General features: G+C 33.7%; 1 protein-coding gene across 3 annotated transcripts in view; it reads right to left on the minus strand.

Annotated features, from left to right (window-relative positions):
• Positions 1 to 13,665, minus strand: part of LOC111508264 (prestin) — a 73,713-nt gene that overhangs the window by 49,172 nt on the left and 10,876 nt on the right. Inside the window, exon 1 of one of the 3 annotated variants that reach the window (XM_023163704.2) lies at positions 5,789 to 5,807. The exons of the other annotated variants lie outside the window; for them this stretch is intronic. The gene's annotated coding sequence lies outside the window, so the exon portion shown is untranslated. Of the gene's footprint in view, positions 1 to 5,788; positions 5,808 to 13,665 lie in introns of those variants that run through there. 3 annotated transcript variants of the gene reach the window in all.

A 13,665-nucleotide genomic window follows, 5' to 3' on the forward strand; every position in this document is an offset into this window, starting at 1 on the left:
TATGTTTTATAAGTTTTGTAGAAATGCAATCAATTCCCACAGCATTTGTGTTTTTCAGGCTAGATATTATTTCACAAATGTCTATTGGGTGTACAGGAGTAAAATAAAAAGTTTTAGTTACATGCATTGTTGTGTAGTCGTTGAAGGTTGTAAATGAAAAATGTTTCTTGATCAAATCCTGTTAGCAATTATACTTTTATCGCTTACAATTCTATTATTTACTAACAATTCAAGATTAAATCTCACCTTATTTTTACTTGTTTGATTTTTTACTATATTCCAGATTTTCTTTTGTTTTTCATGGTGACTCTTATTTTCAAGTGAATTCCGATAAAATGAATATTTTGTTCCATTAATTTTTTGTATATATAGTTTTTCTGAGTCTAAAATTGACAGTTTATTAAAGGAAACCATCTAAAGAGAATATTGCTATGGTTTTTGCTTACTTTCTTATAACAATACCTCAACATGAAATACGTTTTGAGTATATTGCAATGAGTTTTCAGTGTATTTTATCAAATTTCGGTAACCACATGATGTTACTTTATTCTATCTTAATTGATGCAATAAATTCGAAGGCAATGACATTTTTTAATGAAGAATAAAGAGACATTCCCAACGATATATCATGAGATTATACTTCCTATTGAAGTATGTCAAATTAAAATTTGAATTTGACGTGTTTTGGTATTTTGTTAAAATATGTACCGTAACCGAAATAATGAATTTATTCCATTTCGCTTTTACACACCGTATACCTATACAACCACTGTCGGAAGTAACAGATGGTCCTCAATGACGGCGAGTAAACCAAGTCAATTTGGTCATTTAGTAGGTACATTCCCCATTCTTATTAGTTTATGAATTTGCAAGGATCCCAAATAGTTAGGTTTCCAACCCTTGACTGCATAAAGAAAAATTTCCGTATCGTTTAGATTCTGGAACTGGAAGTGATTATACTTCCTATTGAAGTATGTCAAATTAAAATTTGAATTTGACGTGTTTTGGTATTTTTTTAAAATATGTACCGTAACCGAAATAATGAATTTATTCCATTTCGCTTTTACACACCGTATACCTATACAACCACTGTCGGAAGTAACAGATGGTCCTCAATGACGGCGAGTAAACCAAGTCAATTTGGTCATTTAGTAGGTACATTCCCCATTCTTATTAGTTTATGAATTTGCAAGGATCCCAAATAGTTAGGTTTCCAACCCTTGACTGCATAAAGAAAAATTTCCGTATCGTTTAGATTCTGGAAGATGTGGTTGCATTCCAAGGAATGGTTTGAAAACGTTGAACCAGGTTTACGTAGTCTGAAGTACCTTTCATGTTCAGTATACCGTTTTGAGAAATTTTAGCCACATTGTCCCACAAAATAATATTACACTCCGGACACTCCATCTTGTCCACTTTGTCTTTGGCATTGAAAAGGGAATTAGATAAGCTGGCATGTGGCCGGATTGCCAATTCCTCATTGTTTTTTCAAGTCTCGCAATTGTCTCTGTTCTTTTACTGAAATATGTTTGAGTTAGAAATTTCTTCATTTCTGATTTATGATGCACTGTTTGGAACCTTTGTTGTAGTAATGAATTTTACTGGATTTTTTTCCCAACACTAAATCGTTATTTTTAACACCTCGACACGTGTTTCGATCACCAAGTGATCATCTTCAAAGAGGAAGATTAAAACTGTTTTGAATCTTCCTCTTGAAGATGATCACTTGGTGATCGAAACACGTGTCGAGGTGTTGAAAATAACCATTTGGTGTTGGGAAAAAACTCCAGTAATATTCATTTGTGATTGTTTAATCTAGGGGTATGTTAATCTTTACGAAAATTTGAGGACTTGTTTTCTGACTAACTTTTGGATTGTTTCTGCGTTGAAACCATTATTATGTCCAATCTGTATAATTGTTTCAATTTCCCTATCTAGATTTTCAGCAGAAAAAGATAACGAGAATGCTCTGTGTAATAATGTTACACACTCATAAAATATTGAAATACGAAAAAACAATATTTAGCTGAAGGTATGAATACATTTCGAGCATAAAATGAAGCCAACAAGCATTTATTTTTCATTCCTGTATGTTTTATTGCTATAAGGAAACAAGAACTTGGGTACTCATTCATTTAATATTTATTTTGGAATGTATTTATATTTCTTATTCTGTACAGTTACCTGTTAAGTAAACAAAGTTATTATTATTATTGCATTGTGTATTTTTTATGATGTTCAACTTATTTTATTCATATACACACGCATTCTTAAATTGTTACAATTTCCACATTTCGTCATTTTTTATAACATTTTTGCATATGTTTTTTGTACATAATACCATCCATACATATGTCAATTTCTATGGGAAACAAGTGCTCTGCACTCATCCTAAAATCGCTTTATTCATTCATTCTATGTTGCAACTTCGTATCTGTATTTGTATTTATCTTTTGTAAATGAAGTCATATTATTATTATTCCTAAACATTCGAGTTTCATTTTATCCGTAGCTTCTTATACGAGTATAATGATGCCAAATTCTTCAATGACCTTTCCAGTGAGTATAGACCAATTAAAAATTAGATTCAAACTGCATTTTCTCATTCGCTGTTTATCTATGTCGTTCTATGGTTCTATATCAAATTATTCTCTCTGCTAGTGAAAGAGGCCTTTGCTAGATTTTTTTTTATGATAGTTATCATTATCAATTACTACTCTTTTTTATTATTATGCATTCTGTCGATATGATCATTATTTGTGAAGAAAAGTGAAATGAAACTTTTTATGTTTTTTACCACTTTTATTCGTAACTAACATTACTGCAGTTTCGTCCTATACAGACATTTTCAAACTTGAAAATGTATACGTTACTGCAGTAACGTTAGTTACAAATAAAAATTTTTCATTTCTCTTTTCTTCATTATGATTTCCTACCTCGTAGTAACGGCTACATTCATAAATTTATCATTATTTTTATTTGTTTCTAGTGTTCAAATTTATTTTCAAGGGAAGAGGGGTGGAATTTCAGAATATTTATATCAAATTGATGGATGTAGATAGATGTGGTGAAAAACATTTTGATTTCTTATTTCTCATGAGTTACTTATACATAGAAGGAACTGACTAGATACAAATATTTGAAATCATTACTGATTATTTATATATTGCAAAGTGGTCGTGAAGACACGGTGACACGTTAGACACGGTAGAAACCTGACTAATATCATAAATCCATTGATAAGCTGTCATGAAATATGGAATGAATATAATTATATTTCATAAAAAACCCAGCTGAGAAAATAGGTAATGCTATCGAAATAAAAATGACGTGTGTCTTATCGACTACAAAAGCAGTCAATTATGAAAATGAAAAAAAGAAAATGAACGTAATTATTTGGCGAAGCCTGGGCCATCTGACTTACAGAGACAGGTTTGTCATTGCCAATTGCACAAATCAATTTAATGTAGAGTGCAACAGACTGTTGGTTGACACTGGATATGACCTCTGACTTTATGCCTCCAACTGTCAACTACAAACTTCCTGATGAAGTACTGTTCCCAAGTAGAGAGACCTACATCCTCCGGGAGAAGGAAATATCAGAAGCAGATAGTTATGCAGGTGGTTCAGGTGTTTTCAGTCACAGACTCAGGACAAAGATATCAACCTGCCTAGGAACCTATGCGACTGTATTTCAAGCGGAAATTTACGGAGAGTGTGCGGAGAGATTGGAAGAATCCAACGTCATACTCGAGTCAAAAAAAAATATTCTCGGACAGTCAAGCGGCGTTGGAAGCTCTTGGCTCCTACCAAGCAACGTCTAAATTGGTAGCAAATTGCCAAAAACAACTCTCCTCGATAGGAAGACTTAATAGATTGTCTCTGGTCTGGATTTCTGGCTATACTGGTCTGGAAGGCAATGAGGCTGCTGACTCCTTTGCAAAGGAGGGTGCTGCAAGCAGCTTCATCGGACCAGAACCTGTCATTGGCATCGCTTCAGGCTCTGCCAAACAAAGATTCAACACCTGGATGGCAAGAATATTTATGGACTTCTCTGAGAGAATCTTCCAGAATTGGCTCAATCTAAGGCATTCATTCACCCTTCGAAGCTTGATACCAAACAGTTGTTGGCCTACTATTGGGATGAACTACGATTTCTAACAGGCCTTCTTACAAGTCACTGTCATTTGGTTCAGTATATGCAGAGACTCGGGCTGTCGGAAGATAGTGTGTGTCGCCTCTGTTTGAAATATGATGGAACAGCAGAGCACATACTTTGTGTCTGCCCTGCTGGGGACAGAATCAGGTTGTTGGAGTTCGGTAGAGCCGTAATCTTACCATCTGACCTGAAAGACCACTCACCATACAAACTAATCGGTTTCGTTGAGAAGGTGTGTTCATTTGGTCGAGTGTGAATAGGTGTGAGTGACAATAAACCCTTGCGGGTTGCGGTGGAGGGTCGATTAGACTCATTCACTTTGGACCTAACCTAACCTAACCTATTGAAATATATCTAACAGAAGGATATGTACAAACAAGTACAGTAAACAAGATTATTAAAATGGGTGTCATGGAAAACATTGGGAAAAACGCAATGAGCACATGAAACTGCAGTGTTTTCCAGAAACTAAGAAAAATTGAATGTTTCAGTAAGTTGAAACCTAACCTAACCTATTGAAACATATCTAACAGAAGGATCTGTACAAACAAGTACAGAAAACAAGATTATTAAAATGGGTGTCATGAACTACATTGGGAAAAACGCAATAGGCACATGAAACTGCAGTGTTTTTCAGAAACTAAGAAAAATTGAATGTTTCAGTAAGTTTCTAACTAACTAGCAGCAAAAAGTGAGAGAAGAAAGATTCGTGGAGAGGTTAAATGGACATGAAATGGAATAATGGTATGAGAGAATGAATTGATGAACAGCTCATTTGAATAATATCTTATTAACATCTTCAAATATGTCTGTACAGTTACCAGAAAATGTCACCTGAAATGAAAACTATTGAAAAAGTCAAATATTTAACTTCCACAACAGATATCGAAATACATTTCAATTAGTGCAGTTTTCAAGTATTTTCGATTAGACTGATCAGAGGTAAATGGTGTGAACGTTTTCATTTCAAAGAACCTGTAGATGGAGTAGTAGAAAGCCAAAAACTTTCTTTCCCAACAATTAATCACTCCTAAAAAATATAACTCCTTCAATTCAAACCTGTAGAACTTTTTGAATATCTATTTCACGATATTCCTGATTACTAACACAGCCAATTTAACAAATTTTGGCTAGTACATTCAGGCTAGAAAATTCATTAAAAAATACTAAAAATCAGTAGTCAAAGTATTGTTCCGTGAGATATTTCACACTATTCAATGATTCCATTAGTTGAAACTTCATTCAAGTTTACTGATTTCGCATTTATTAACCACTCAAGACATTATTTCCCTGAGATGTGATGCAAATAAAGATGCATGTAAGATGTACAGATAGACGTAAAAATAACTATCGTGTACGTTCATTTGAACTATTTGAATATAAAAGACACACTTCAACAAAAAACATGCACGCTCTAGAAAAAAAGCACCAAAAAAATAACATTGACAAGATTCAAGTTCTAATCTTGTGACCCCTGTCGAACATCAGTCAGAAGTACGTTTTCAAGTCATGTTTGATTTGACGATACGATTTATATATGTATATAGAAAAAATTCATTGACTAAATTCTAATGTTAAAAGTTTTCATTCAATCTGACTAGATGTAGAACGTTTTGAAATATCACTCACCGATTGCAGAAAGATCACTGGTACTACTCGAAAGAATTAGACCCACTAATACCTAACGAAATGATAAATGAATCGGCAGTTGGTGGTTTCACGCAAATCAAATTAGTCGATAATATATTGCGAAATTCTTGATTTGAAACATTCAATTTTTGTTTCGTTTAACCAAATGTTATTGACCATGTAATAAATGGGAAATAGGCGTGTAAAATAACTAATATGGTATTGATAATGGCATAGATATCTATTTGAAATATAAAGAGTGATCGAAACACATTCAATGTCACGAAAATTATATGCAAGAATGTCATGTTATTGAATAATGATGATTCAAATATCATTCAATACTTTACGGCTCACTTTTATTTTTTTTAATATAAAATTCAGGAATAATTCTTCGAAATAGTTCAGAATGATGGATAATAAGGCACTGTTGGAAAATTCTTTCAATCCCTTGTTAGCAATTCCTATGTAGAAGTGGCGATTACAGTTTCCCACACAGCACTAGATATTCATGGAATATTCCCTGTATATCATAAACCGAACGTATATATTCCAAATATTCATAGAATATTCTTGGAATATATACATGCCTTTAGAATATTCATAGAATATGTTTGAATGAATATGGCAGGATTATTCCCGAAAGAATGTGCATAGAATGTCTATAAATGGATTATTTATTCTCCCTTGAATATTCTAAGAATATTGTCGATCGAATATACCATATGGTATATTCTTAGAATATATCCCCACGGTATATTTTGGAATATTCTATACAATGGAATTTTGAATTATCTTATAATAACGTATTCAAATAATTCAATATTATTAAAAACAAAAATATTTGAAGATCTTAATCGAATGCATAACCTAATGTATATAACCCTGACAGTTTTAACCAGTTTTTGAACTCAACGCAAAGATTCTGGATGAATTGCTCAAACAGCAACTGTCGGAAACGACAAAAAAATTTGAATGGGCCAATAAATGAACCAATTGCATCAATAAATTGGTTAATTCTCATCCTATTTGTCTTTTTGTATTTGAAATTATTTAATTACAAGGCGAAAATTCCTGGAAACAGAGAAATGGGGAAGTGAATAATTGGAGTAAACGTTTCTCATTGGTCAATTGAAGTGTAGCGCGCGACAGTCGAATAAGCTCTGTGAAAGCGGCTGTCCCTTAATGCATGGTACATTTGCGTTTGCGTTAAATTCGACATTTGATTCAACATGGCGGTTGACGTGGCAGGTTCGCGTGTTTAATGCATGATGTGTTGGTGTTATTATCATAGTATAATTCTGTCACGTTCAGTGTACCATTTATAATTTGGGGTTGTCCAATTTGCAGTACAGCGAATAGTTTGATTTTGGATCTTCAAACAGGAGAGTTGCATCTATTCAGTCTTCAAGAAAAGTAAGTAAAATGCAATAGTATCGATAGTAAAGTCATGGTGATTAACCTACTATACCTCATTTTAGGTTCGAGGAGAGTTGGTGTGTGGGATTTGTTGGTTTGACTAAGTATATGTTTGAACTAGAGTGATTTCAGTTGTGTATCTTCAATAGAGAAAAGTAAGTGAATGACACATTATTTTGTATCATTTGTTTTCATAATTTTTATCACTCATTTTCAAGATAGTATCAATTTGCCCAAAAGGAAATAGAGTGGTACCTGGTACAGGCAGGTGCGCCAAGGAACTGAAAACGTAATGATTACTTTTCAACAAGACAATGCAAGTTGCTCTCCAAGTCATAAAATGTTGTAAATGTTCATGAGTAACCTATGCGAAAAATATCTATTTGATTTTTATTCCAGTTTTATTGTGCCACTTTCAAATAGTGATAATGAACGTTAATGTACATTTTGTTCCAGGTATTACTATTGAAACACTGGCTGATGCATTGTTGGACAAATATAAGGAAAACTATTCTGGTGAGCAAAGTTTGAATAACTTTAAGTAAGTGAAATTCATTGAAGAACCCATCATACCACTCATTTTAAATACTTCATTTGTGGGTTTATTTTTCTAAGTGAGAAACCTAACCTAACCTATTTCTTGATGTAATACACTTTTTCTTTTTCAATGAAATGATATATTTATCATTTTTTAATTAGTGCTGATGAATTCACAGAGTTGTTATTTTAGTATATTTTTCAGTATACATTTGTTTGAGAGTAGGAACATCCTAATTTGAATACATTTCCAATATTTGTAATATGACAGTATTCAGGAATATTTTATTCAGTGAATAAATATTTTGAATTAGATTTTTCATTTTTAATATTGGTTGAAACGTCAAATATTTCAGTGTATATTGTTTTTAAAATATATTTGTTTATGAATATTATGTGTTTTATTACTTGTGTGAATCTTGTATCAAAATGCAATATATACATGCCTAATAGCGGTTACTCGTCACATTCTTGGAATATTCCAAATATTCCTAGAATATTCATAAAATATATTTAAAGAATATTCTATGGTGTTTCTCTATTGTATATTCCTACAATAAACTAAGAATATCCTGAATATTTTATGAATATTCCTCGGGTTCTATTCCTGGAATATTCCTAATAGAATATACCTTAGATATTCTAAGAATATTATAAGATATTCCAAGAATATTCCCAAGGAATATTCTTAAAATATATCAAAGGTTCGCCAGGAGCACTTCCAGGGAATATTCTCCAGTAGATATATATCCATGGCATATTCATATCATAATACAAAATCCTTGAATGGATATTCATGGAATATACCTGGAATATCTATTGCTATGTGGGTTTATTTGTCGTGCTGTGCATTTAATTCATTCAGCATTGTCTCTAAAAAAAATTATAGTTGGCATGTGATGTTGTCTCCGATCAGGTGGATTTTTTCCTAGGTATACGTGGACTATTAAAAAAATTAGGTGAATTTCCAATTTTTGCGCGCTGCGTACATTGGATTAGCATAGGATGGGCGGTAGGCTCCTGTTGGTGACTCCGTTTGTGGTGTTTTCTCCAGAAACACGTGTCCGCAGTTTTCCAATAATTTTTCTTGAGTGCTGTTTGGACTGATCCTTTCCTTTTTGAATTGAATCATGGACACTCGATAACACCTCCTATATATTTATATCCTGGACCCGGAAGTCACGCAGGTAGCTGCAGCTCACTTCGTGGTGATGTTAGCATATCCTAGAAATCCTAGGTCTCCTAATTGAAATCACAAATGTGCGGTAGGATCCTGTTGATAACTCCGTTTGTGTTGTTTTCTCGTTTTTGGCAACCAAGTGCTGCCCATCTCTGCACTTGGCTACACTGCGCTGATGAGGCCAATAGCCAGAAACACGTTTAAGTTTTCCCAAATGTCCGTGCGATCATCCATAAATATAACAGTCAAAAATCACTTATCGAGGAACAAGTACAAATCAAAACACAAGACCTAACATTCAATATATTAAACACATCAATATACACTCCTAGAAACAATAAACCTAGAGAAGTTTCAACACAAAGAATAGTACCTGATGTAATCCAAATACAGGCAAATTTACCTAAAGCAACAGAAGTACCTGTATTGAGGCGTTCGGACCGTATAAAAGGACACAAAGAGGATGACACGTTCAGATAGAATAATGCCTAGAGGATGACAGCACGATCAGCTGTCTCGCAAGCGCTCGCAGATAATCAAATAGAAGTTATAGAGCTTCAAATCCTTTTCGTAACTTACATCAATAGTGAAATAAAATGAGAATAAAATATAAAATGGTTCAAAAACAGATAGAAAAACATTAATAAATGAGAGTTGATAAAAATTTTGGCTGACAATGTCAAGTGGGAAAATTCTGAATGATACTCGAATTACTAGATCTTTTATTTTCTTTATCATATTTCAGTAGGTACGTGTAAATTTTGCTAAGACTATCAATATCAGTTCGTTCATTCATTGAATGTAAGACTGAGCCGTAAAGGCTCAGTCTTACATTCAACTGCAATTGATAATACGAAGCGGCTCGAATTTCAAATGAACAAGGTGGAATGAAACCTCAATTCATCATTATTTGATATTAATCGACTCATAATTATCACCTAATGATTAATTGCAATCAAGCATTCAAATCGGGGCGAATAAATTCGAAAACTAGATTATCAGCATCGAAACATGACTTATCGGGTTCAAATATGTTGTTGAAACCGGCCTTTGAAACTCCATTATCAATTTCATTATAAAATATAGATTTTACAATCAGGTAGCAGAAAACAATTTGTGTGTACGAGATAAGATCAGATGCGACTGATTTGGTGTAGTGTGAAATATATCTGGGATCGATTACAACGCCATTGTTTTCACATACAGATAACATATTCTCACACCACTTGTTTTGCTACGCCACGACTTCTTTGGGTGAAGCGCATCCGAAACTTCCAATTTTCCATAACACTGGCGTATAAATCAGGCTGGATTTGACCGATGTTATGAGTCATGTCGGCTTTGATGACCGCTGTGGTTTGTGGCTCATTCGTGACTTTAGAAAACCTCACAAGAAAAAGTCTGTTGGAGTGAAATCGCACCATCTCGGTGGCCAGTTCACATCACCTCCACGTGGGATGACCATGCCCTCGTGCACAATATCTAATGTGGCATGAGCTGTGTGTCATGTAGATCCGTTCTGTTGCAACCACATGTCGTTTGTGTCCATGTCATCCAATTCAGGTCAAAAGAAGTTGGTAATTATCGACCTTCAGTGCTCGCCGTTGACAGTGATGGCCTGGCAATCATCGTTCTTGAAGAAATATGGACCGATGACGTCACCAGCCCAAAATCCTCACCGAATAGACACTTTTTCGGGGTGTATTGGACGCTCTTGGATTTCATGTAGATTGGTACCGTCCCAAATTCGACAATTTTTTTTGTTCACAATCCGATTCAACCAGAAATTGGCCTCATCGCTAAGAATGACTTTTTGATGAAATTTGAAGACAGTTGCCAACTGTTCCAGAGCTCTTTTAGCGAATAAACGTGGCTGTCTCTGGTCGTCAACTCAGTTCCTGAGTAATTTGAATTTGGAACGGATGCAGGCGCAAGTCACGACGCTAAATTCGCGAAGTTGTGGTATGCGGAAGGCCGAGTTCTTGTGAACGACGCGGAATCGACTGCCTTGGATTCTCTTGCACACTCTCACAGACATCGGCGATGTTTTAGGAAGATCTTTCGTTTAGTCGATGTATAGGTGTTGGTCGATCGTTAACTGAAACCGTGGACTCAAATTTATCCATCATATTGCGAATAGTCTCTGTAGGACGATTACAGCGACATTAAAATGAGCGAAGCGCGTGGAACGTTTCCCGAACCGAACACACATTTTGGTAACACAAACTGACTTTGGAATATTATTGAAAAATTGCCTTTCATAGTTAGTGGACGTTTCATGTTTATGATTAATTTGTGGTGGAGAATGAGGCAAATGTAGTTTTTTACCTAGAGCGAAATACTTGGTTGCACACATAATAAATTGTTTGAAAGGTTAATTTATTCGTTTAATATTTTTCAAAATGTTGATATCAGAACTTTTCGGGTTACTGTGAACTAACATGGTTAGTTAGAATTGAATTGATACACGCTATATAATATATCTATATATCTCATTTTGAGAAGAGAATGTCTCATTACATTTCATTTAAAATGCGTTTCGCTGCACGGTATATCCATCAGTGTAGTCAAATTCATCTGGAATGCTATTTAATCTGAAAAATGTATATTCATTATCATGGATAGTGCTATTTCATCAAGTCACGGGTCAGTATATATTCATACAGATATCTACCTTTTTTAGGGTTTTTCCACCTTCTTGAATCTATAAATATGAAAATTATGATGGAGAACTTCATACAAGTGTCGTTGTAAACTCTGAATTCCTCCAAAAAATTTTGTATTTTCTTTCCGAATGTGGAACCTACATTTGTTTTCCTCGCTTTTGTACCATCTACAAATTTCCTATTCAACTCTATATCGAGCGTAATATGCCTAATATAGGTCACAGAGAATGTAATAATATTGCTTTATGGTTTTTTGTGAGGGATAGCAGTTTTTTTGAGAACTCTGATCTTTCACTCAAAAAGTTTGAAATAACAAGTTGAGAAACTACAGACTACAAGCCCATGTTGAGTTTTTGACGGGTCAAATGGTACCTCTCAAAAACGTATGATTTTTCAATTTCTGGTGTGGAAAATAGATTTCAGTTTAATGTAGTCAGTTGTAAGTGATCCTCGTGAAAATCATGAAAATGTGTCCATCCTCTAGTGAAGGATGAGCGGTAGTTTAGACGAACGTTTTTGGACAGCTTCCATTAATTTAGATATCTGTCAGGCCTCAAATTATTTTCAACTGAAGGCCGTACAAAAAAAATTGAAAATATATTCATTTCCGGAAAGATGTACACTAGGTATATGCAAGAGTGAAAAATCCTGTACAGTTGTTGTGAAATTAGTTATCCATCTCAAAAAGAGTAGTTTATACAGTCATACCATGAATATTCGTGAATTCGTTTAACACTAAACCCTAGAATTAGGGTTGGAGGTTAATCATTTCTGTACGACTGATCCTACGTTCACCAACCCAAAAATAAACTGATTTTCATGGCATAATCTGATCATATAAAACGCTATTTTTATTAAAACCATACTGAAGTTTATCTCCTTTACACAAATCCACTTTTCCTTAAACGAGTGTGTACATTCATGAGAAACTCAAAAGAGTTTTTGACAAATTATTCCTACCACTAGAATTTTCATCTGACTATGACTGTTCATTATGATACATTATTTTAATCAATTTATATATATTCATTGTATTGTAATCAATTCATTATAGTTAAAAGTTTACATCCATTCATTGTATAGAATACTCTTAAACACATATTTTTTAGTTCAGTTATAGTTTAGAATTTGGCGATATCACGCACAAGGAACATTTTTTCGAAAACGTTGCTTCTGTGATGCCTACGTTTATTTACCGAATCTCTGTTATATGCATGTGATCAATATGGTGAATAAACATTATTATTATTATTATTATTTATACATTTTCAAAAGGTGCAGTATGCTATTACTGTCTATGAATTTGCTCTAAAACTTTGCTGTTTTTATTTTTTGCTATATCGCTAACCTTTTAATAAAAATGTCAATCTTTTATTCTCCTAAGACAGACCCTCAAGAGTCTGTCCTAGGACCAATATTTTTCATTGTTTTTATAAACGATCTACCAAAATACCTGAACGCAGATGCAGCTATTTTATATGCGGATGACACGACCATTCTGAATGTAGCCCAAGAGGTCGAGGAATTAACTGTAAAAAAATCTGAAACAGTAGCGAGAGCCACCAATTGGTTTACAGCAAACAATTTTAAACTGAATACTGAAAAAACAAACGAGTTACTATTCGGAAAATCTGATCAACAAAATAGCGTGAAATTATTAGGTATCCATATTGACACTAACTTGAATTGGAAAAAACATATTGAGCAATTAGCAGCAAAATTGAATAAAGTAGTTTATCAAATCAGAAAACTTACAGAATTCACCACTTTTGACAAGACACTAACATACTACTACAGTAACTTCTATTCGGTCTTTTCTTATGGCCTTTTAATTTGGGGTAACTCTTCAGATAGTGAGAGAATATTCAAATTGCAGAAAAAAGTCATACGAATAATAGCTCAAGCTGGTTTCAAGGACCACTGCAGACCATTATTTAAAAAATTAAATATATTAACTCTACCATCAGTTTTTATATTACAATGCGTGATGTACATTAAAGAAAATGAGAATTCACTATCTCTAAATTCATCATAGCACTACTACAACACCAGAAATAAAAATTTATTGAGTATTC

The sequence above is a fragment of the Leptinotarsa decemlineata genome, unplaced genomic scaffold, assembly GCF_025532065.1.
Source record: "Leptinotarsa decemlineata unplaced genomic scaffold, Ldec_3_MD MMD2_tig00026307_RagTag_RagTag, whole genome shotgun sequence".
Classification (NCBI taxonomy): Eukaryota; Metazoa; Arthropoda; class Insecta; order Coleoptera; family Chrysomelidae; genus Leptinotarsa; species Leptinotarsa decemlineata.